The sequence below is a fragment of the Canis lupus genome, chromosome 8, assembly GCF_003254725.2.
Source record: "Canis lupus dingo isolate Sandy chromosome 8, ASM325472v2, whole genome shotgun sequence".
Classification (NCBI taxonomy): Eukaryota; Metazoa; Chordata; class Mammalia; order Carnivora; family Canidae; genus Canis; species Canis lupus.
In genome coordinates, this window is record NC_064250.1 from 35,125,198 (window position 1) to 35,148,977 (window position 23,780).

Below are 23,780 nucleotides of genomic sequence, written 5' to 3' on the forward strand. Positions count from 1 at the left end.
TGGATATATATAAATAATTGTCTATTTGGGTGAAAAAAAATTGCAGGTTTGCGCTCTGGTTTGAAATTACCAATGTTTATCCATGTTATTTTATATTTGTACTCCTGTGTACTGACTAAGCTTGACTAATTTGAAGATTTATGGGCATAACACACAATCAACTGTAGAATTCCAGGGCTTCGTGGTTGCTCCAAGTTATGAATTGTTCTAACTTGCTTTGGAGACAAAAAACAATAATAATAAGGCAGGCACTTTTAAAGAATTCTTAGCAAGAAGAGTTGAGACAAAAGAACTGTCAGGTTTTGTCTTCAAAAACAAAGCTATTGTTTTTTGGAAAAGAAGTTTTTGTTCATTATTTCAAAAGAAGGAATCTGGTGAGGAACACTTATTTAACACTTAGCTTCTTAGACAAAACCTTATATCATGGGGAAAGGAGGTATAAAGACATGCAAAACAAGCACCCCAAGTAACAAACTTTAACCAAGATGAAGTCCTTTCCAGCTTCAGTATTAAAGTTACATAAGAGTTCTGTGTCTCAGTTTCCTCAATTGTAATCTGGTTATTTTAATAGAATCTTCTGTATAGGGTTTGGGGGAGCACCAAATGGGTTGACGTAAGTAGGTATATAATTAAGGTATAATAGCACATGTCATATTATTTCCAGAAAATGGCTTCTAATGGTAAAAGTTCTGCCTGCATTTTTATATTTGCAAAAATCAAAGAGTCAAAGCCAAAGAATCAAGACATTTCAAACAAATTTGAAGGCATTTAAAACAAATTAAATGAGAAACATTACCCTTTATTGAGTGACTATTGGTCTGCTTCTTGTAAATCCTATAATTCTGAAAGGTAAACCTTAAATAAAGATAAATATACTGCAAAGGCTCTTTTAAATAGTTGAGTCACACACACACACACACACACACACACACACACACATCTCAATTTGGAATAGCCTATGTCAGGAGTGGCAAATAGAATTTATTGATTGATAGTAATGAATGCTTGGGGCACTGTCCTGAGAGTCTTGGGCTATGTTCATTCAGTAGAAAAAAGTGCCTACAAGGATAAGCAATAGCTACACGCAGGTAAGTAAAAGAGATGTGACAAAATATGCCAAGTATTTGCTTTCTCTGGCTTATATATGTTTCTCAGCACCCAAGCAAGCCAAGGTTGTACTTTTGAAACTTTTTGGGAAAGAATGCAACTGTGAAATCACTCCCATTGACTTAGTAAGATAAAGTGTTTGACTCAAGATGAAATTCATTCTGCAGCTTCAAATTTTTCTGAAATCCTTGTGTTGTGGAGTTGGTTCAAAACTTATTTTGTCTATAGCATCCAGTTCATGATGCCATGTGGTTGTTACTCTACTACATTGGGTAGAGGCTCTTGAATTTTATATGGAAAAGAGTCCTCCATGTCTTCTGTAGTGAAAGAATATTTAGATTGAAACAAATTTATGGAGACCACAGGCTGGTGCACAAGACAGCTGTGTTTTCTCCAGGAGACCACCACAACACTCACAAATGTCTCACAACACATTTGGAACACACCAGGCTCCTTCTGTCCATAGGGAGTAGCTGCTGTTACTTATGCTGCCACCCAAGGGGATAAAGCATAGATGTTCCTAATGTCTTCCAGTAAGGAAGAAAAGAAGAGAATTGATCACTTTTCACTAACCCAGCTTTGGTTTTCTTATAGAATTTGTGCATTTGGGTAAAACTGCAAAGATTTGTTATTTCTTTGAGCAAAAACATGAATTAAGATATCTGTAACATGAATTCTCCATGCTTTGGACTCACAAAACACCTTTTTAAAAAGATTAATTCGTGAGACACACAGAGAGAGAGAGACAGAGAGAAGCAGAGACATAGGCAGAGGGAGAAGCAGGCTCCACGCAGGAAGCCTGATGTGGAACTTGATCCTGGGACTCCAGGATCACACCCTGAGCCAAAGGCAGACGCTTAACTGCTGAGACACCCAGGCATCCCACAAAACATCTTTTAAGATATTCTGAATGTGAGGAAGGAAGCAAAATATACATGATGGAAGTAAATTGCCTTTGAATAGTTCTTTGCATTTTGCAAACAGATCTCATTTGAATACACACACATGCATACTTTTAATTTCCAAATTCTGGTGAGAGATATGGTATCTCACAGTAAGTTTTTATTTACTTGATGATCAATGAATTAGAAGATCTCAAATGTCCTTCTTGGTAATTTGTATTTATTTGTTTTAAAAGCGTTATTGAGATAATTTGCATTGTTGTATGTACAATAAATTTAAAGTGTCTAATTCAATGATTTTAAGTATAGTCACGTAGTTGTGCAACCATCACCCCAATCAATTGTATGACATTCTCATCTCTCCAAAAAGAAACTTCATTCCCATTAGCAGTCACTCTCCACCTTCACATTCCAAATCCAGTTCTAGGCAATCACTAATCTACTTTCTAACTCTATAACTTTACCAATTCTGGATACTCCATATGAGTGGAGTCATATAATATGTGCCCTTTTGTGACTGGCTTCCTTTCCTTAGCATAATGTTTTCAAGGTCCACCTGTGTTATAGTACATATCAGTACTTCACTGCTTTTTCTTGTATGGATTCTCCATTGTATGGATATACTGTAATTTGTTTAACCACTCATCACTCGATAGACATTTAGGTTGTTTCTCCTTTTGGGCTATTATGAATAAATCTGCTATAACTGTTTGTGCACAGGATTTTTGAAAGTACATTTTCTTTTATCTTGTATATATACCTAGGATTAGAATTGCTGGGTCATATAGGGTCTCTGTGTTTCATTGTTGAGGAACTGTCAGATTTCTGGAGAATTGGTTTCCAAATTAACTGCACCATTTAAAAATCCTGTTGGCAGAATATGAGGGTTTCAATTTGCCCACATTGTTGTCAGCACTTGTCATTATCTGCCTTTTTTATTACAGTAATCCTAGTGGGTGTGAAGTAATATCATATTGTAGTTTTGATTTGTATTTCCCTGATAGCTAATGATGTTCAGCATCTTTTCATGTGCTTATTGGCCACTTGTATATCTTCTGAATAGAAATGTCTATTCAATCCTATGCTTATTTTTAAATTGGGTTATTTGTCCTTTATTATTTAGTTGTAGAGATTCTTTGTAATTCTGGATACAAGTCTTTTATCAGATATATGATTTGCAAATTTTTTCTCCTATTCTATGGATTGTCTTTTTACTTTCTTGATAGTGTCCTTTGCAGCTCAAATGTGTTTAATTTTTATGAAGTCAAATTCATCTACTTTACCTTTTGTTGCTTGTGGTTTTGGTGTCCTAAGAAAGCATTGCCTAATTCCAAGTCAAAAGATTTACAGCTAACTTTTCTTCTAAGAGTTTCATAGTTTTACATTTTATATTTACACCCTTGGTCCATTTTGAGTTAATTTTTATATATAATGTGGGTAATTTATCTTATTTTGTGAATTGCTTTTTGTGTCCAGTCCAATTGCCTTTTCCAATCAAGTTTTTTTTTCTTAAATATTTTTAAATGTTATTTATGTTGCAGATATTTGTCATCTTTTATTGTTTAGGGATGGTGAGAAAACCAAAGTTCTGAAAAACCTTTGGAGATTTCTTCAAAGTCGCATGGCTAAAGCAGCTGTTACTTAAGTCTAAGTCTTCTGACTCTAGGACTTAAATTCTCCAAATTTAAAGTCCTGACATAGTAAAATCAAATTTTCACTTTGTATGTACTATGCCATTGACAAGATCCTGGCCCAGAAGAGCTCAATATAGACCACAGAGGTATTCAAGGTTAGGAATCACAGACTACATCCAAAGTATTCCAAATTTAAAGCAAAATCATTGGAATCAAGACCAAAGATAAGAGGTACTGATGGCCTGTGTGGAAGTCAGAACCTTGGACAGCTCAGTAGGAGCCTTAGGCAAAAACTGGAGTTTTCTTCTAACTTTAGACTATAATTACTGAAACTCCAGAGTTGTGGTTGGCCCATAATTATGGAGTTCATTCCAATTTAAAGGGCACTGGCCCTATTTATATGGCCCTAGTCTCTCCTGAGGAAAAATATCATAGCATCTTCCAAGAGTCTGTCATTTTGTGAAGTGACATGGCCTCATCTTTGGGCCTGACAAACATGTTAAGAAAGTTACCTGGGGCTTCTTAGAGATTAGTCTAGTCTGAGGATAAATTGTTTTCTTTCTCTCCTTGTTTGGAGCTCCTTATCTATAAAGCTGCCTTTCCATCAAACTTAGGGACTAGCAGGAACTCCACTGTATGTGGGGTCCTGAGACATTACTTGGCAAAAGGTTAAGTTCGCATGAGAGTGCCAAGAAGAGTTGAGAGGCATGCTGATGTAAAAGTGCTCAGAGCCAGGCTATATTTATGATTCCATATATACTGTAACACAAGTTATGGTACCGTAATACAAACTCATAAGGAAGATGGGACCACACAAAATTCTATGGCTCGGAATCACTAAATTCTATGCCTGAAACCAATATTACACTGTATGTCAACTAACTGGAATTTAAATAAAACTTGAAAAATAAAAAAAATCTGTGGCTTATATGCACTTATGAACTGTCCTGAGTCATTGGTCATCTATCTCACTGCAGCCTTTTTGATTACAGGTGTAGGACAGTAATAAATCAAGGTAAGCCTATAATGACTAGGAAATCAACCTAGGTGAAAGTCCTAATGGTAGTAGAAGGTTCCAAATAAAAGTCTTGAGCATGAAGATAGTACAGGATACCTAGCACATAATCAAGAGATAGAAACACTTTGGATCTGTTTCATTTCACTTGAAGAAATAAGAGAAAAAGAGAATCTTGAAATTTGTCTCTTGGAAATGGATATAGCATATTACAACATTAGTCATGAGGTTAGCTTTCTGTTTTATAAGCAATAGGTCAACTATCTTAAGTAGAGAGACAACTGCTCTGCAGAATCATCGAGGTGTTACTCTGAAATAATGTTATTCTTCAACAGAATAATGGCTTCCTGTGCAGCTTAACTGTGGAGACTTCAGAAAGATCTTTCTGCCAAACATTGCTCCTATTCTAGCCTGTAATTGGTATTGGAAATTCAACATTTTCAGTTTATAAATTTGTCAGGTCAGTACTGTTATAAATGGCAGCATCTCCAGAAATGGTAACTTGGCATTCATTGTATTGATATCTCATAGTGAAATTACCAGACAACTTTACTAAGCTGAGCTTAAATTTTGATAAGGATAGAAGGCTAAAGCCAAAGTATTTCACATTGCCCAAGGACAATAGCCCACAGGATTGACATTGCAGGTCCTTGAGAGTCAGAGAAGATGCTTAACTTCCCCAAGGCTGAATTCATTTCAACAAACTATAAACCTTCTCACCAATCCTTGCAGATTGTAATATTATAACAGAAGTTATCTCTAGAATTGTGAAAACATTTATTTTATTCTTTAAACATTTTTCATCTTTTCTGAATTCTCTGAGAAAAAAAAAGAGGTTATATTAAAAGTCTCAAAGGTAAACAGCCAGTATTTTTTGGATACTAGTAAGTTTTGCTTTTAAACTTTTCATGTAAGGTCATTTTAAGCATCAAGAATCAATTCATGGGGATACTTGGGTGGCTTAACTCAGCTGGTTAAGCCTCTGCCTTCAGCTCAAGTTGTGATCCCAGGGTCCTGAGATCGAGCCCCTCATCAGGCTCCCTGTTCAGAGGGAAGCCTGATTCTCCCTCTCCCTCTCCCCCCTGCTTGTGCTCACTCTCTCTCTCACACACAAATAAATAAATAAAATATTTTTAAAAATAATTCATTAAAGGAGCACTACAGGCTGTCAGTAAGCCAGAGGAAGGTAAGGATTATGCATTTGATTGCATTAAGAAAGCCTCATGTATACCTTTCAATGAGAAATGCATCTCTTAATGCCTAACCTCAAATTTTGCTACCCAAAAACACTCTATGAAACTACCAAATAAATTTTTCAAAGCAAAGAGTTTATAAGATATTTGTAAGAAGAATGATATCAAATGGTAGACTACTTACAAACTGATATTGTCCTTTTTGCACAGACACCTCTGAAACTGAAATCCCCTACAGACTGTGGACCAAGTTTCTTGAATAATTCCACCAACACAATTTATTCAATAGATATCCTCTTCATTTGTTCATTCATAAATGTATTGAATACTCCTCTATTTGTCAGTCTAGGATAGACTTTGCTGCAGTAAAGTATTAGTTCTGAAATTTTAAAATTTCTTACTTAGACTCACATCTTTTTTTTTTATTTTTTATTGGAGTTTGATTTGCCAACATATAGTATAACACCCAGTACTCATCCTGTTAAGTGACCCCCTCAGTGCCCGTCACCCAGTTCATCCCATCCCCCCGCCCACCTCCCTTTCCACGGCCCCTTGTTCATTTCTCAGAGTTAGGAGTCTCTCATGTTCTGTTGGACTCACATCTAGTACGGTTCTAGTACAGATCAATCAGAAACTCAGACATAGAAACTCCACCAGGCTGCAGCTGGAATACATGGCCTTGTAGACTGCCACAGAAGGAGAAGAAGGAAGGAAGAGTGGAGGATTCTCATCTATTCCAAAATACCTCAAACTGGAAATGTTATATGTAACTCTTTACAGAGTATTTGCCAGAACTAATCATATGCCCCAAGGCTAATGGCAAAGGATACTGGAAAATATAAAGAAGTACATGAAATACTTGGTTAGTCCAATCAAATTTGTTCAAATATTTATACCAGGCATTGTGGGAATACAAAAGTGAATCACTTTTTAATAGGTATATAATCAAGTCATGGAGATGATAAAATATGCATGTGAATAATCAAAATCCAAAGTAGAGGGTGATAAGCACTAGGAAAAAGGTACAAAAAGTGCTATGGCAAATCAGAAGATATAAAAATCACCGTTATCTGGAGAGATCAAGAAAAGCTTCATGGGATGAAAAGTACTTGAGGAAGGCTTTGAAAGTTGTAGAATTTGTACGTGAAGGCTGATGAATAGAGATAATTCTGATCTAAGAAACATTAAGGGCACGGAAGAGAGAAGTTATAGGGCACTTACAGAGAAGATTAAGTCTGTTTTTTTTCTAGAATAAAGGTCTGGAAAAGTCATAAATAAAAATAGAAAAATTGGTTGGGCTCAGCTTGTGAAGAAACTAGAATGCTAGGTTAAGATGTTGGGATTTTTTTTATAGGTAAGAGTCTTAACGAGAGGTATGACATATTACTCAGGAAAAGATAGTAGCAAATAAAATGATTTGGGGAAGGAAAACAATGGAAGGGAGGCCAGCTATCAGGCTATTAAAGTTGTTTTGATGAAAGGCACTGGGAAAGAGGAATAATAAAAATAGAGGGACATATATTAAAAATATTTCAATCAACAGAATTTGATACTTGATTAAATGTGGGAAAAGTAAAGATTGACCCAAAAGTCTAGAATTTGGGGGATGGAGAGTTCATAAATGTCATTAACAGGGATTTTTTAAAAACCCAGGAAGAGAAGCTAGTTGTGGAAGAATAATTAGTTAATGTTTGGCCATGCAGAATTTAATGTCCAGATGAGATACAGGTGATGTTATCTAGCTGGATACTAGAAATGTGAAAAAGAGGTCAAAGTCAAAGCTGGTTATTCAGACTGAGGTGTCACCTGGGTAGAGAAGATAATCCACGTCATAAGGCTTGATAGGTATACCAGGGGAGACAGTAGAGGGCTAAGAAGCAGGCCAAGAACATAGCCTTAAGAAATACATATTTAAGAGTCCAAAGAAGAAGAAAGAATATCCAGGGAGGTAGGGGGGAAGAACAGCCAAGAGAGGAGTTTCAAGTGTGGCCACCTTTGACAATATGAAATGCCACAGAGAACCTAATGGTGATGATAGCTCAATTAGGCCCTGAATTTGGCCATTTAATTTGGCCACTGGAAGGGAAAAAGAGAAAAGATGATACTTGCTTAAAGAAATAAAGGGATTAAGGGAAAATGTGGCCTTTTAGAAAGGGAGAGGAAAAGAATATAGGTTAAAGGGAAAGATAATATGGAGAGAGAAAAACTGTAGATTCAAGGAAAAGAGGAAATATTGACGAAGCCAGTGGATAAAGATGGAATCCACACTTTGTTCTCCTTACCTGCTATATTCATCTCCCAAAAGAAGCAACTTCCCACTCGCTCCCTTTGTCCTTGCCTATGTTCTAAACCATTTCATCTGGACCCTCCAGAACTCCACTTTCTCGTCTGTTGTGCGTCTCTTGGATCCTGACTGCTTCCCTGTAGCTTTCCAGGCTCTCCTTGAAGTGGATGCTTCATAATTACTTCCAATACTAATGTTGGCCTTCCTTTCGGTACATAGCTCACACTCACCCCTAGAATTTAACCAGCTCCCATCTACTGTAGGAAAACATCTTACCTAATTTAGTCTCTCCGTAGGACCCCCAACCTCATACATGTCCTTGAGAGGAAGGATTGAATTTAGAATGTTGAAAATCTACTTCTTGTTCAGAAATAGAAAAGAGAACACAGAAGAAATGAATATTGAGAAAAAGTTTGAGCTGTAGATGAGGGAGGTTCATATCAAATGGCTTATAACTTTTCAGTGAAGTATAAGGCAGAGTCATCATCAAACCATGAAGGTGACAATAGCAGGGTTTCAGAAGACTAGGAAAGGTTGCATATAAACCTAACATTTGTAATTTGTATTGCTTTTTCCAAGTGACTACTATTATAATTTTACAGTTCACTCTTACTCAGCTCTGCTAGACTCTATTCTTCAAATGCAGAATTCCAACATTATCAAAGAGCTTTCTGATTGTTCTTTATCAAAAGCATTCTAATATGCTCTGTCTGGAAGGTAATATAGTCAAATGAATAATCAACTTAAACTTTCATACACAAAGTATTTTAAGACATTGTATTTCTAAAAGTTCTTCAATAATTCCAGTGGAGTTAAGTGGCTGCAGTAGTTATCCCACTACTTCTAAGTCTTAGTACAAATCATTAACCAAGACAAACAAACACAAAGGGAACTGTGTGAGATTGACTGATATTGAATTGGTTAGAAACTGTGAAGTCAGGCAGGATTTGAATTCAATTGTGTCACATTCTGGCAGTATAGTGTAACAAGAGTAGAGGGGCATTGTGGCATCAGACTTCCTGGATCCAAATTATAACTCTCCTATTTACTCAATTAGGGCAAATAACACCCCTAAAGCCTCAGTTTCTAGTATCTATATCCATAATAATAATATTATAACCTTTAAGACAGCAGTCATAATGTAGACCTCATAAGATTATTGTGGACATTACATGAGGTGGGTTACAAATTTATGGTTAAAAGAATGAGCTCTGCAATCAGACCGCTTGAGTTTGGATACCAGTTCTATCACAGTCTAGCTGTGAGATCTTAGGTGAGCTACCCTCTATGCCTCAGTTATCTCAATTCAAAATTGGAATGATGGTATGTTCTTCACGGCACTGTTGTGAAGATTGAAAGACATGATAATATAAAGCACTTAACATATAGTCAGTTCTTAATAATAAACACTATTATTATGATATATTTAACACAGTGCCTGACATATAGTCAGCACTCAATAAACAGTTTCAAATGATTCTAAAAGGAATGCTTTTAGTTTCTTTTCAAGACGATTCTGATCCAGTAACAAACATTGGTTTACCTAAAGCCTAACTGACAATGTCAGCATTCCAACTACCATTAGTGGAATGTGATTTTACACAGTGGTAGAAAGTTGGACTTCTAAAAACTAAATCATGTTAGAAATAAGGATGCATTTAACACCACACCTGAGCAGACACATATAAAGCATGAATGCTCTTAAGACTTTAGGTAGCTGCTCTGACATGAACAAAAAAGTGAAATAATTTCAAGCTGAAGAAACACAATAAAAAATCAATGAATGCAGAGCCACAGACAATGATGCTTTTGCTTGGTTAAGAAATGCTAAGAAACAGCAGTGTTTGGGACCAGCTGGGCCCACTGCTGGGAGAGGGATTGTGAAAGAGCATTGTGAAGATGGACACATGTTGACTAAGAGTTATTTTGGTCTTGTAAAAATGAACTTCTTCCTATATGTTGTGTTGAACAGGGTAGCACTGAGTTCTTGGATGTCTTTTTCTTCCCACTGGTTTATATGCCTATTTTATAGCAGTGACTAGCATATAGTAGATACTTAATAAATGATGGCTGAATAAATGAGCCAAGTGTGGAGTAGAAGTAGACACATTGGGGATCCTTTAGACTAGCAGGGTCTCCTCCTTTAAAAAACACTGCTTTTCCATCTCAACCCTGAGATATCTCCATCAGGCACCTCCAGATCTTGTGATATCCTGGGTCCTGGCTTTAACCAATATTTTCCTTCTGGAGATGGATGACTGAGATTTCAGCTTTCAATCTCTGCTTGTCTTGGTTTCTCCCTCAGACAAGCCTTCCCTTCTGGTCATTGGTGATTTGTCCTTCCCCAGTTTTGTTTCAGCCTCATTTTACCTCGCAAGGTTCCACCAAGTTAAACCCAAATCATTGGCTCTCCACTCCTTGGCTTTCTGCTCTCTACATCTGTCACCCATAGCCTAGAGGCTTTTGTGAAGCTCTGCTACCTGCAGGCTCTGAAGTTAAACTCTTGGGCCCTGTCAATCATTCCTATGCTGCCCATTGACCCCAAATATGCAGAGAGGAGTACCACCCCCAGCTTAAGGCCACATAGAAATTCACAGCATTCCTAAATAATTTGAGAACTGAAGTCCATCACCTAATTCTTTTGTTTCTCCTATAATCTTTCTCCTTAGCCTTCTAAATACAGTTTAAAGAAACATAAGACTCTTTCCAGCCTCTTGGCATGGATTTAATTTTAGTTAAAATCTTGGACCCATAGACATCATCTTAGGTGACTTAAAGTTTGGACTTTCTCATAAACCACCACTCCAGGAAGATGGAAGATTAAAGAAAAAACCTGCAATGATAATAGTTTCCTGCTCTACTGTTTTGGGTAATCCAGAGCCTAACTGTGGTGGATTTTGAAGAGTGCTGAGAGGTGGTCATTGGGTCTGGAAGTGTCAGTGGTAATAGCAGAGCTATAGCTTAGTCTTGGTCTAGATTACTAATTTCATTTAGCTTACTCAGTTTGTATTGAAATAAAGCCACTCTAGTTAATGAGTTTCAGGAAGTTCTCAATAGTCAGTCCATCTGGGCCACCTAAGTGGAAATAGTTGTGATTCTGTCCAGATTACTGTGCCTATTACTAAATGAAGCTGATTCAAGGCCCCTTTAAATACCAGCTTAGGTATCTTCATTATGCTCCAACTTGGTGGCCTCCATAGAGGTTGCCTTGAAGTGATGCCCTTAAGCGGATTTGACTCCAACCTTTCTCTTCTTTGAGCTTGGACAGGTGAGGCAGTATGCCATTTAAAAGCCTCCAGTAGAGAAAGAGAGTGAGAAAAAACAGCTCTGGTGTAAGTGAGGTCCCTATCAAAGGATGAATCTCATCATGGACAACCCCAGCACCTCCATCTATCCAGCTACATCCTCCAAATGTTCTACCAACCTAAATAGTTTCAGGAACTATAACTTTGCCTGATAACTAAAGACCACATCCATTTTTATACAGTGTTGTCTCCAGTGTTACTATATTACAAATATACCATGGAGCTCCTTGCCCATTGTATTCTATGTGGATAATGTCCTGAGAAGCCAAATACTGCAGCAGCCTTTTTTGTTGCCCCACTGAAATTGAGACCATTGGTGGCCAACTTGAGAAATCAGCTACTCATGATGACTATTCAGTTTTACTAAAAGACTCTATCCTTTAGTGTAATACAAATCCCACTTTTTTCCATATAGGTCTCAGAATTTGTGGTCCACCTTAGACCCGCACTTTGCTCCCATAGAGAGGTCTATGGTTTTCCTGGATTCTGTCCAGAAACCAGCAGCCAAGCAAAACCTTCCTGAGATATGCTGGAAGTGTCAAAACTTCCAGAATACTTACAGTATCATGGAAGCTACCATCTTGGTGCTAGGAGCCCCAGTTCTTATGGGCCATGTTCATCCCTCCCAGAATGCAGATGCAGGTACTCCAAGATTTCCTTCTAACCAGTCTGTGAAGATGCTCCAAATAAGGAACAACATCTTTTGATGCATGTTGGATTGGAGTGCAATTATATTTCAGATAATTGTCTCACAATTCCAGGGACCTGGCCCCCTCTCTCTTATGACCTTGAATTGCTGCTAGCAATATTGACTCTTTACCGAGCTGAATCAATCAAAATGGTACTGTAAAGGCCAATTCTCTAGATTCATATCCCTCAAAACATTCAATGATAAACACAGATTAGGCAGGCCATAGAGCCCCAACAGTCTCTGGTAAATTTGGGTTTTGTGGAATACTATGGCATAGATATATATCCACATAGCTATATTTCTCTCTCCTGACTTTCAAGCTTATCAAACTTCTTAAGGAAAATAAGCCAAGCATCATAAAGAACACAAAAGGATTTGAAAATCACAAAGATGATCTGCCCTGCATCTAATCTAGTACACCCAGACTATCAGGGCCTTTCCTCCCCCAAGCACATGTTCTGAACACACTATGGAGAAATATTTCCCAAAGTATATTCTAGAGCCTAACTACATCAGAATCACGATATTCTTGCTTAACATGCTTGATCATAGGCCCTACTGAGTAGACCTACTGAGTCAGATTCACTGGAAACAGGCTCAGAAATATGCAATTTAAATAAACCCCTCAAGTTATTCTTATATCCACTAAAATCTGAAAACTATAGCTGTAGCAGTATCCTTCTTAACTCAGTCTTGACTCATCATTTTCACAAATCTATTCTGCAAATTTACCATTCCCCATCTCCTGCCATACCCAGCCACCCAGTCAAACTTATATAATATGGGAGAGGAAGTTCTTGACCACTAAAGTAGCACAAAGCCTGAAAGAATTATTTAGAAAATGACTGTATTTCCAATAATGACAAAAACAGGCTGCTGCAACCAAGAACATCATTTAAGTGTCTAAAGATTAAGCCAAAGTTTCATTCCTTGGTTCTCAGTCCTTCCTGGCCTGCCAAGGTCACGGCAGGCCAGGCTAAGCAGGGACTGGAACAGGTAACCATGGCCAAGTTGTAGTCAAGGAGGTCAAAACGTGTTTTATCTAGGAACCCAGAAATACTGGTGGAGCTGAGAGCATTAAATATACTAGCAAGTAGCTGGAAGAAGTGTGGATGGATATTTAAAGCAAGGTATAATGCTAGAAGAGCTAAGACAGAGGGGGCGAGGATAGTGAGGACATTTATGGCAGGAAGACATCACTGACAATACCTAGCAGTATTCAAGAAACAGAGTAATCCAGTAAAGGCTATATGACCAGACATATCAAGTCAATGTAAGACATTGGTCTTGCAGAACAATTTATATCATAGGACATGGTCAAAGCAGAACAATTTATAGTATAGGAGTCCTGTATTATAGCTTTTAACCCAGTCAGCTCTAATTTCTTACAAAGTGAGAAAGGTTTCTAGTAGCTAAGTATATGCCATGATTTATAAGCTGACTTCTGTTCAAGGTACCCACTATATTAAACCAGGCTAGAAGCCAAATCCAAACTTATGCAGAAGAAAGAATTTATATAAGAATTTATAAGTTCATGTCACCGAAAGGTCCCTGGGTAGTGTTGCTTCAGGCTCAGCTGGATCGAGATGATCATTAGGGATCAGGATTTATCTTTATGTCTCAGACAAAAATACTCCCTGTAGTGGTTGAAATGACCTTGGCAGATCCTGACATCCATCCCACTAACTTTGGTTAGCCAGAAGCCATAGAAATATCTTTACTGATAGCTCTGAGAAGAATGTCTCAGGGAGGACTTCCATCACCCTCACTTATGATATGTGTGTACATTGCTTTAGAGTGGGGGTTGGTTGTACTACGGGACAGGGTGACCAACATGGCCCAGTTTACCTGGAATTTTCCAGGTTTCTTGTTTGTTTGTTTGTTTGTTTGTTTGTTTGTTTTTTCTAGAGGGAGACAGAGAATCTTAAGCAGACTCCATGCCCAGCACTTAAGAGCCATGTTGGGCTTGATCTCACAACCCTGAGATCATGACCTGAACCAAAATCAAGAGTCAGACACTTAATCAACTGAACCCCCCTAATGCCCCTGGAATTCTTCCATTTTTGAGGCTGAAAATCTGTGTCCTGGGGAATCCTCTCAGTTCTAGGCAAACTGGGAAAACTGGTCACCTTACTTTCTCTAGGTGGCATGAGTTCCCCATGGGAACAAGCATTTTGTTATAGATGAAGAAGAAAGAGGTGCTGATGCAGGGAGAGTATTTATTTTATCCAGGCTGGGTCTGTCTGATGTCTGGGTAGAAGCCACATGGTAAAAGCTTCTCCCCTTCTCTATGGCCAAAATGGGGCAGGTTGTCTTTTAGATCAGGCTGGGCCTGTATGACTGGCCCCAGGCCACCACCTCAAAGGATTTCATCCGTCACTAATCTCAACCAGGCCTTGAAATTTCTCTCTCAAGATTCTTTGCTCTCTCTCCAGGTCCTTAATTGTTCCTATTCCTGGCCTTGATCTGACTCTCCTCTCTGGTGATGTGGCAGCTTGTTCTTTGGCTTTCATTCTTGGGTTCACACTGGCTTCTACGTCTCTATACCTCATGGTAACTCTGATCTGAGCACTCCTCCAATGCCACTGCTGCATCTTGCTGGAATTGGCCTGATGTGCTTTCAGTAGGGTCTATGCAGCCTATCTGCCTGCTAAGGTTTGCCAAAGCCTTCCTACTTATGCAGTTCACCACTGCCCTCACCTGTTTCCAGGTGGAATTCAGCATGGCTATCCATCAAAATCCATGCAAAAGGATGGATTGCAAAAGATGAGGTAGAGGCCTTCATCTTTATAGTCACAGCTATTAGCTCTCTAACACCATCTTGCACACACACACACAGACCCTCTAGTCTGGACAGTTTTGCGTTGCAGGCACTTTTATGACCATTTCACAAATGGAAACACTGACGTTTAGAGGAGTGACATAACTTGCCCACATTCAAAAGCCAGGCAATTCAGAAGTTAGAATTCAAAACCTTGAGCTATTTCTACTGCACCCTGCTGACTCTGTTAGGCAACATGATGGTAGTAACTACTTAAAATAGTAAGATCACAAATGACAACTTGTGAAGACATTTTTTAAAATTCTGCTCAATGTGGATATATATCCTTATGTCAATAGTGTCATACACTCAATAATGTCAAGTACATATGTGGATTTTTTCAGAATTTTATTTTATTTTTTTAAAGGTTTTATTTATTTATTTATTCATGAGAGACACACACACACACACAGAGGCAGAAACACAGGCAGAGGGAGAAGCAGACTCCCTGCAGGGAGCCTGATACCAGACGGCATCCCAGGACCCTGGGACCAGGACCTGAGTCGAAGGTAGACCCTCAACCAATGAGCTACCCAGGTGCCCCGAATTTTTCAGAATTTTAAAACTGATCTTGACCTCTACAAGCTAAATGGTGAGGAAATTATTTTAAAATGGATTTAAGGGCAGCCCCCGTGGCGCAGCGGTTTAGCGCCGCCTGCAGCCCAGGGCGTGATCCTGGAGACCCTGAATCGAGTCCCACGTCAGGCTCTCTGTATGATGCCTGCTTCTCCCTCTGCCTGTGTCTCTGCCTCTCTCTCTCTCTCTATGAATAAATAAATAAAATCTTTTTTTAAAAAAAGATTTAAAATGGATTTAAAACTTATGTCCCAATGACTAATGGGGTAGCTTTTAGGCCTAGATTTCTAAAATCCTTTACTCTCAATTATGAATATTAAACCTTTTATTCTTCATGGACCAAATGTTATTCAAGACCAGTGGTTCTCAACATGTGGTGGATGACTCTCATGGTCTGTGAGGTCAAAACCGATTTCATAACAATACTAGGATGTAATTTGCTTTTCACTCTCATTCTCTCATGAATGTATGAAGATACATGAGCTGAGATTTTACAACAGACTGACTAAAAAAGCATATGTAAGAATTTTAAGTCAGGGGCACTTGGGTGGCTCAGTGGTTGAACATTTGCCTTCAGCTCAGGTTGTGGTCCCCGGGTCCTGGGATGAACTCTCGCATCAGGTTCCTCGCAAGGAGCCTGCTTCTCCCTCTGCCTATGTCTTTGCCTCTTTCTGTGTGTCTCTCATGAGTAAATAAATAAAATCTTTAAAAAAAAAATCTTAAGTCAGACACTTAAGTCAGATATATTTCCTTAAGTCAGACACTAAGGAACTTTTAAAACATGTAAAACAATTCTGTGTTTCCCACTAAAGTTTTTCTTTCACAAAGTATAATTATTTATATAAACATGCTATTTGTTAACATGTAATCATTTATTCTTTTTTAAATAAACACGTTTAAACTTCTGAGATTTGGTTTCTAATATGGTAAATATCAGTTGGTATAACTCACACAGACCAAGTTATTTGGGGTCCTTAGTAATTTTTAAGACTATAAAGGAGACCAAAAAGCCTGAGAATACTTGTTCCAATCAAGAAATTTTTGTAATGAAATTCTAAATTTAAAGTTCTCTCTGGTAAATATGCTTTGATAGTCTAGAAAGCTGGGAAAGATAAGGATATTCTACAAATTAAGACAGTGTGTCATTATTACAGAAAAAATACAACACAATAAACTTATAATTCAAAGTACCTGTCAGTCACTTATCACAGCTGTTCATCAGTGTCTAGAGTGGCTTTCATTTGAATCCCTGTATTTATGCTCAAATAACACTGCTAATGCTTAGGAACTCATTTAAATTGAACTTAGAAATAAAACTAAAGGGAAGAAAATTAGTGACAAAAAATCTAAGAATATTTTGAAAAGTCTTGAAGAAATGACCTTCCCTTTAGATGGAATATCCAATTGGAAAATTCTAAAGAATTGAGCCACCTAAGTGCCTCCCTTTGGAATTTTTGAGACATGAATTCCATCTTACATCACCCAAATCTCACTTTATGACAACAGTTTTTTTGTCACCAACACATTTTTTTATTCAAATCAGTTTAGCTCATTTAAAATTGCCTGAAAGGGCAGCCCCGGTGGCTCAGCGGTTTAGCGCCGCCTGCAGCCCAGGGTGTGATCCTGGAGGCCCGGAATCAAGTCCCACGTCGGGCTCCTTGCATGGAGCCTGCTTCTCCCTCTGCCTGTGTCTCTGCCTATCTCTCTCTCTCTGTGTGTTTCTCATGAATAAATAAATAAATAAATCTTTTAAAAAAATAAAATAAAATGAAATTGCCTGAAAAATGATGCTATTATTTGAAAAGAAATAATATAAATATATTTAGTGGAAGTTATTCAATTAACCAACAAATATAAAATTTAACTCACAATATTTATAAAACAATGTCATGGCTACATTTGAAGACTTAATTATATTCATGATTCAAGAACTGAAAGAAAAAAAAAGATTAGTGTTGCTATTTCATTCCAGGGAAGGGGAAGTCACTTACAGAATAAAGAAAAATTCTTCTGACAAATAAATAAAAAAAGAACTGAGGCATTCAAAACAATGATTTCAGATGAATTATAATCGTTTCAATGGAACAAGAACTAAAGATGGTAAGTGAAGAATTAGATACAAAGGGCATCCAAGGGAAGGAGAAACATCTACAATCAAAAAACACAAAGATCTCATCTGCAAGCATTTTATTTATACTCTCATCTCTATTCTCTGATCTACACCTTTAGAAAGGACTTCAATCTTTCCTAGTTTCTTTTCCCTTTGAACACAGTCGAGAGGCTGCTGACATCATTCTAAATGAGAATCGCAACCATAATTATACTTATTAAAAAGAATTTGATGTGGGAAGGGCAAGTGCATTCTTTAAAATAATCATTTTTACTCAAGTATCTTTTTAACTCAACCATCTTTAGTTAGTTAAAGGATATTGGCAGTATTTCAGCCAATATTTCTTGATGTGACTGCAATGAGGAAGAATGCTCCGTCATTTCACAACACATACACGCCCACTAACAGCTATGTGGCAAGTGCACTTCTGAGACCTGAAGATGGAGACTGAGAGGGACCCCATTCCCTGAGAGTTGCCTTGTCTAGTAGAGAATGTAGCAGTGAGACTCAAATGCACATAGTGAATCTCTCCCATCTATTTGGCTGGATGACATTTATTTCCCTTCATTGGTTCCTCTTTCCTTTCTCAAACAAACCCAAGCTATCTATTAATTTAAGCATTCACTTACTAAATTAAATAAAAATTAATTCATTTTAAGAATTTTGCTGTATCTGTTTGGATTACCAAAGTTCACTGTAATAAAACCTGAGCTGGAAACTCATTTACTTATCACCAGGCTTTGAGTCTCCACATAATTTATTTTTAATTTTCAGCTTTTTAAAAAAATATTTTATTTATTTATTCGAGAAAGAGAGAGAGGCAGAGACACAGGCAGAGGGAGAAACAGGCTCCATGCAAGGAACCTGACGCGGGACTCGATCCTGAAACTCCGGGATCACACCCTGGGCCAAAGGCGGCACCAAACTGCTGAGCCACCCAGGCTGCCCAAGTCTCCACATAATTTAAATAATTTTCTGGGAACAGTGATGCTTTGTGTGGGATCAGAAATCAAGAATATTGATTGACGGAGGGAGAATAAGAGAATTTTGATTTCAACTTTTAAGATATATCTTGAGAAAGTAGGCAAACCATCTTTGAATAAAAGCAGGAAGAGTATGGATTTGAGTGTTTTATACTCTCAGTAATCCTGATCGTTAGGTATTTATCCTAGATTTCAGAGCTTTAAAGGAGCAGTGCATTTAATTAAAAATACCAAATATGGATTTATTTAAATACTAACGTTGTGTGTGGGAAACACAAAAGTAATAAAATATAGGCCCTTGACCTCTGGTTATTTATATTTAGGTAGAAAAAAAAGATATCTAACAAAATGGCTAAATGGTAACAAAGCCACCTGCCAAAAGGAGCAAAATGGACCTATCCCCCATTTAGCCGATTTTTTCTCCAGAAAATAGCTCCCTTTTCAGATAACTCATATGTTATACACGTTACAACTGAAATTTAATAACTAAGAAATTAAACATCTGCACATATGAACACAAAACTGGGTCATGTCAGATGATCTGGCTATAAGCCAAGACTGAGGAGACCTTTCTACTATGGCAGAAACCTCTCTGAATGTTACCCAAGCATAGTTCTCTGTGCCCCTAGAGTACTAAGGAATCTGTTGGAATCTCTACCTTTTGGATGTTAAGTATCAGCAGATTTGCCAGTAAACTGAGAAATCTGTGGATTAATTCTACTAGAGAAGGCATAACCCTAAAGAGGCCTTGTTTCACTTCCAGCGACAGGTATATTTAAGACAATCTCTTTGAAAACCTATTGAATTTTCAAAGACCCTCTTGAAATAAAGATTACTGATTTCTCCTCCTTAGCCATTCCCTTTTCTTCTGTAGTAGCAAAACCTCCAATTTTAAGCTGGACAACAGACTGCTTTAAATTAACATTAAATTTTCCAATCTCTCTTGCACCCTGTGCAACCTGTGAACTTGTGGCTAAGTTCTGGTTGATGGTACATGATTATTATATAAAACTTCTCCCCCCCATTCTTTTTCCTCCTATCTACTGACTGGCAGGCAGATGTGATGACTGGAGAAGAAGCAAGCATCTTAGACCATGAGGCGACCTTCTAATAAAGGCTATACCCAGCAGAGAAGACAAAAAAGCCGGATCCTGACACCTTTCTAACCCCAGACCACTAGGTCTCAACTTTGTATAAGAAAGAAATAAAATTCTATCTTTTTAAAGCTATGATTATTTTGTGTTTTCTGTCAATGCAACAAATCTAGGCCTAACGTTCACCTAAATTCTGAATAAAAAAAATTAAAGGCTATCATTTAGAACTATACAATTGAACATGGTAGTCATGATTCACAGGTATCTATTAGCACTTAAAATGTGGCTGGTCTGAATTCAGATGTGCTGTTAAGACAAAATATACTCTGATTTTTGAAAATTTCATATGAAAGAAAGAATGGAAGATAAGTTATTAATGACTTTTTATATAGAGTACATGTTGAAATGAAAATACTTTGATATGTTAGGTTAAAAATATTAAAATTGATTTCACCTGCACAGGAAAGGAAGCCATCAACAAAATAAGTCAATGTATTGAATGGGAGAAAATATTTGCAAACCATATATCTGATAAATGGTTGATGTACAAAATATACAAAGAATTCATAAAACTCAAGAGAGAGAGAGAAAAACCCCCCCAAAAAAACTGATTAAAAAGCTGGCAGAGGATTTGAATAGATGTTTTTCCAAAGAAGATATACAGATGGCTAATAAACACATGAAAAGATGCTCAACATTACTAATCATCACAAAAATGCAAATCAAAACCACGAGATGTATCACCTCACACCTGTCAGAAAGATTTATCAAAAAGATGAGAAATAACAAGTTTTGGTGAGGATGTGGAGTAAAAGGAACCCTCATGCACTGTTGGTAGAAATGTAAATTGGTGCAACCACTGTGGAAAAGAGCATGGAGGTTCATAAAAAATATTAAAAATAAAACTACCAAATCATCCACCAATTCCACTTCTGGGTATTTATTCAAAGAAAATGAAAACAGTAACTTGAAGCATTATTTACAGTAGCCAAGGTATAGGAACACTCTAAGTGCCCATTGACAGAGAAAGAATAAAGGCACCGTAGTACATATGCATACATTGAAACAAAAAAAGAATGAAATCTCAACATTTGTGACAATATGGAAGAACTTTGAGGGCACTATGCTAAGTGAAATAAGTCAGAAAGAGGAAGACAAATGCTATATGATCTCACCTATATGCAGAATACAAAAATTAAACAAAACAAGCAAACAATCAACTTTATGAATATAGGGAACAGATTTGAGGTTGCCAGAGGTAGGGGTGGGGATTGGGCAAAATAAAGGGAGTCAAAGGTACAAATTTTTAGTTATAAAATTAAAAAATCGTGAGGATGCAATATACAGCATCATAATTATAGTTAATAATACTGCAGTGTATATTTGAAAATGGCTAAGAGTAAATCTTAAAATTTCTTCCTACAAGAAAAAATTCTGTAACTATATATGATAATGAGTATTAACTAGATTTATTATGATCATTTTGTAATATATACAAGCATCAAATTTGTACACCTGAAACTAATATAATGTTGTATGTCAATTATACTTCAATTTATTTTTTTAATTATACCTCAATTTAAACAAAAAGCCTTTTCTGATGCTAAATTGATTTTAAAAATATCATAAAAATTAATTTTGCCTGTTTCTTTTTGCTTTTTTAATGTGGCTAAGAGAACATTTAAAATGACATATATGGGCCACATTTTATTTCTATTGAACAGAACTGATGGGAACACGGACTTTTTATTATTATTTTTTTGAACACGGACTTTTAAATATGAGGATAAGTATCTTTTCTGAAGATCAAAAAAGACAAAGATGACAGAGTCCATAGCATTTCAGATCTAGGTCAGGCACGGGGTACAGGTCCTGCCAATAGGGGCTTTTTAAATAAAAACAGAAGACTGCTAACATAGCTTTCAAAGAAAGAATATCTAGGATGATTTTAAATGTGATTCCATATTAAGACAAAGGTGAATTAAATGCTTAAAGTCTCCTAAGCACAATAATTTAAAAACTCTGATAAGATGAATTAAATGCTTAAAGTCTTCTAAGCACAATAATTTAAAAACTGATAACTTCCATTCAAAACCTGCTTAGGTAAAATTCTTCTATTTTTATAAATACATATAAACAAATGAAAATACATTTAAGACATTCACATTGTATATGTATCAGCTTTTCTTGTATGTTTTCAAGGGCATGTATGCATTTCTTATTTTTGATGCCCTGGATATAACTTAAGAGGGTCATTTGAAGTTCCTAATTACAGTTTAATGTCCTGCTTGGTGGAGTTCATCTTGTGTTTGCACAATTAAAATTCTGCTTCTACTTAGGTGTGGGATTTGCGGGTTGGCTCATGCAATGATCATTCTGGGCAGAGCTGGCAAGATGGTGCTGGCCACAAATAGCAATTGTCCTAGAGTTCCCTGTATTTGATAACAGTGCTGGATCTCTTTCCCAAGACCACTGGTCAAGTACACAGATGTGGACATTAGCTATGGTTTATAAAGCAAATCAAGTGTTTCTCTGTAGACTGGCTCTAAATTCTACAGATACTATCTTCTTTGTGTACATGTGGCTAGGAGGTAGATCTACAGTAACAGTAAAGCAATCTTTTCACTTTCCTAAAATGGAAAGAGAGTTCTTTATTCTGACTTAACAGAATATCCTTTTTTCAGCGTCAATATGCGTTTTAAGTTTCAAACATTTGGATTATACAAAAATACACTTAACCCAAACTATAGAACCAGGCTTTAGAAGGCGAATAAATAATACCCCTTTCTTTCCCTCCTAAGCTTCAAATCAACTGGGAAATGGTCATGAGACATATAGAGCTTAAAATACCAGCTTTAATCCTGGAAATGCCATTGGCAAAATGGCTGTATATCTGTAGAGAAAAGTGCTAATATTCCCTCTTTCCACTGGATCTTGCAACAGTTCACCTGAGGGAAAGTTTGGTTCAATGAAGATTCACTTAGGCAAAATTGGCTCCTACTAGTCTGGGGCACAGAGAGATGAAAACAGGAGCAAATCCCCAGTATTTTTAATGCTATAGATTAGCTTCACCAATGATGTTTGTGTATGTGTGTGTGTGTGTGGGGGGGGTGTCTTACATTTGATTTGTTAACTTCTCAAGTATTTTATTGTAAAATACTATAGCTGGAAAAAATGTGGATAAATCTCTACAGAATCAAAGCAGCACTTGTTTGGAATATGTAAGGTAGTACTCAACTATAGGTTGTGATGTATAAATTGTGAGGTCATCTTTTCTATCCATTCATCCATCAATAGACACTTGGGTTGCTTCCATTTCTTGGCTCTTGTAAATTATGCTGCAATAAACACTGGGGTGCATATATCTTTTTGAATTAGTGTTTTGTTTCCTCTGCATAAATACTCAGTAGTTGAATTACTGGATCATATGGTATTCCTATTTTTAATTTTTTGAGGATCCTCCATAGAGTTTGTCACAGTGGCTGCACCAACTTACATTCCCACCAACTGTGCATAAGAGTTCCCTTTTCTCCATATATATTCTCACTCACACTTGTCATTTCTTTTCTTTCTGGCTGCTGTGAGGTGGTATCTCATTGTGGTTTTGATTTGCATTTCCCCAGTAATTCATTCTTGGGTATTTACCCAAAGAAATAAAACACTAACTCAAAAAAGATACATGCACCTCTATATTTATTGGAAAAGCTCAAGGATGGGCCAGTCAGCAATTGAATCAGAATTCTTGTGTAGCTGCAGGCTAATAACCATTAGTGATTTGCCAAACTAAAGCCTTTGTCCTGAATAATTCTTAAAGAATTGCCTGTTGTTAACATACTCTAGATGGTATCTGGAACAAAAGGTGATTACAGTTAAAAGCCATCGGAAGAATACAAAACCTAGAAATAGGTCTTTTTTTTTAGAAATAGGTCTTAAAATTACTTGTTTATATAAAGAAAACTGTGTGCTAGTTCTCTCCTTAGTCTTTTACTGGTTAGGAGAGTCATAACAGATTGTTAACAATATACTTTAATCATCTCTTTACTGTATCCAAAAGAGCTCCATCCT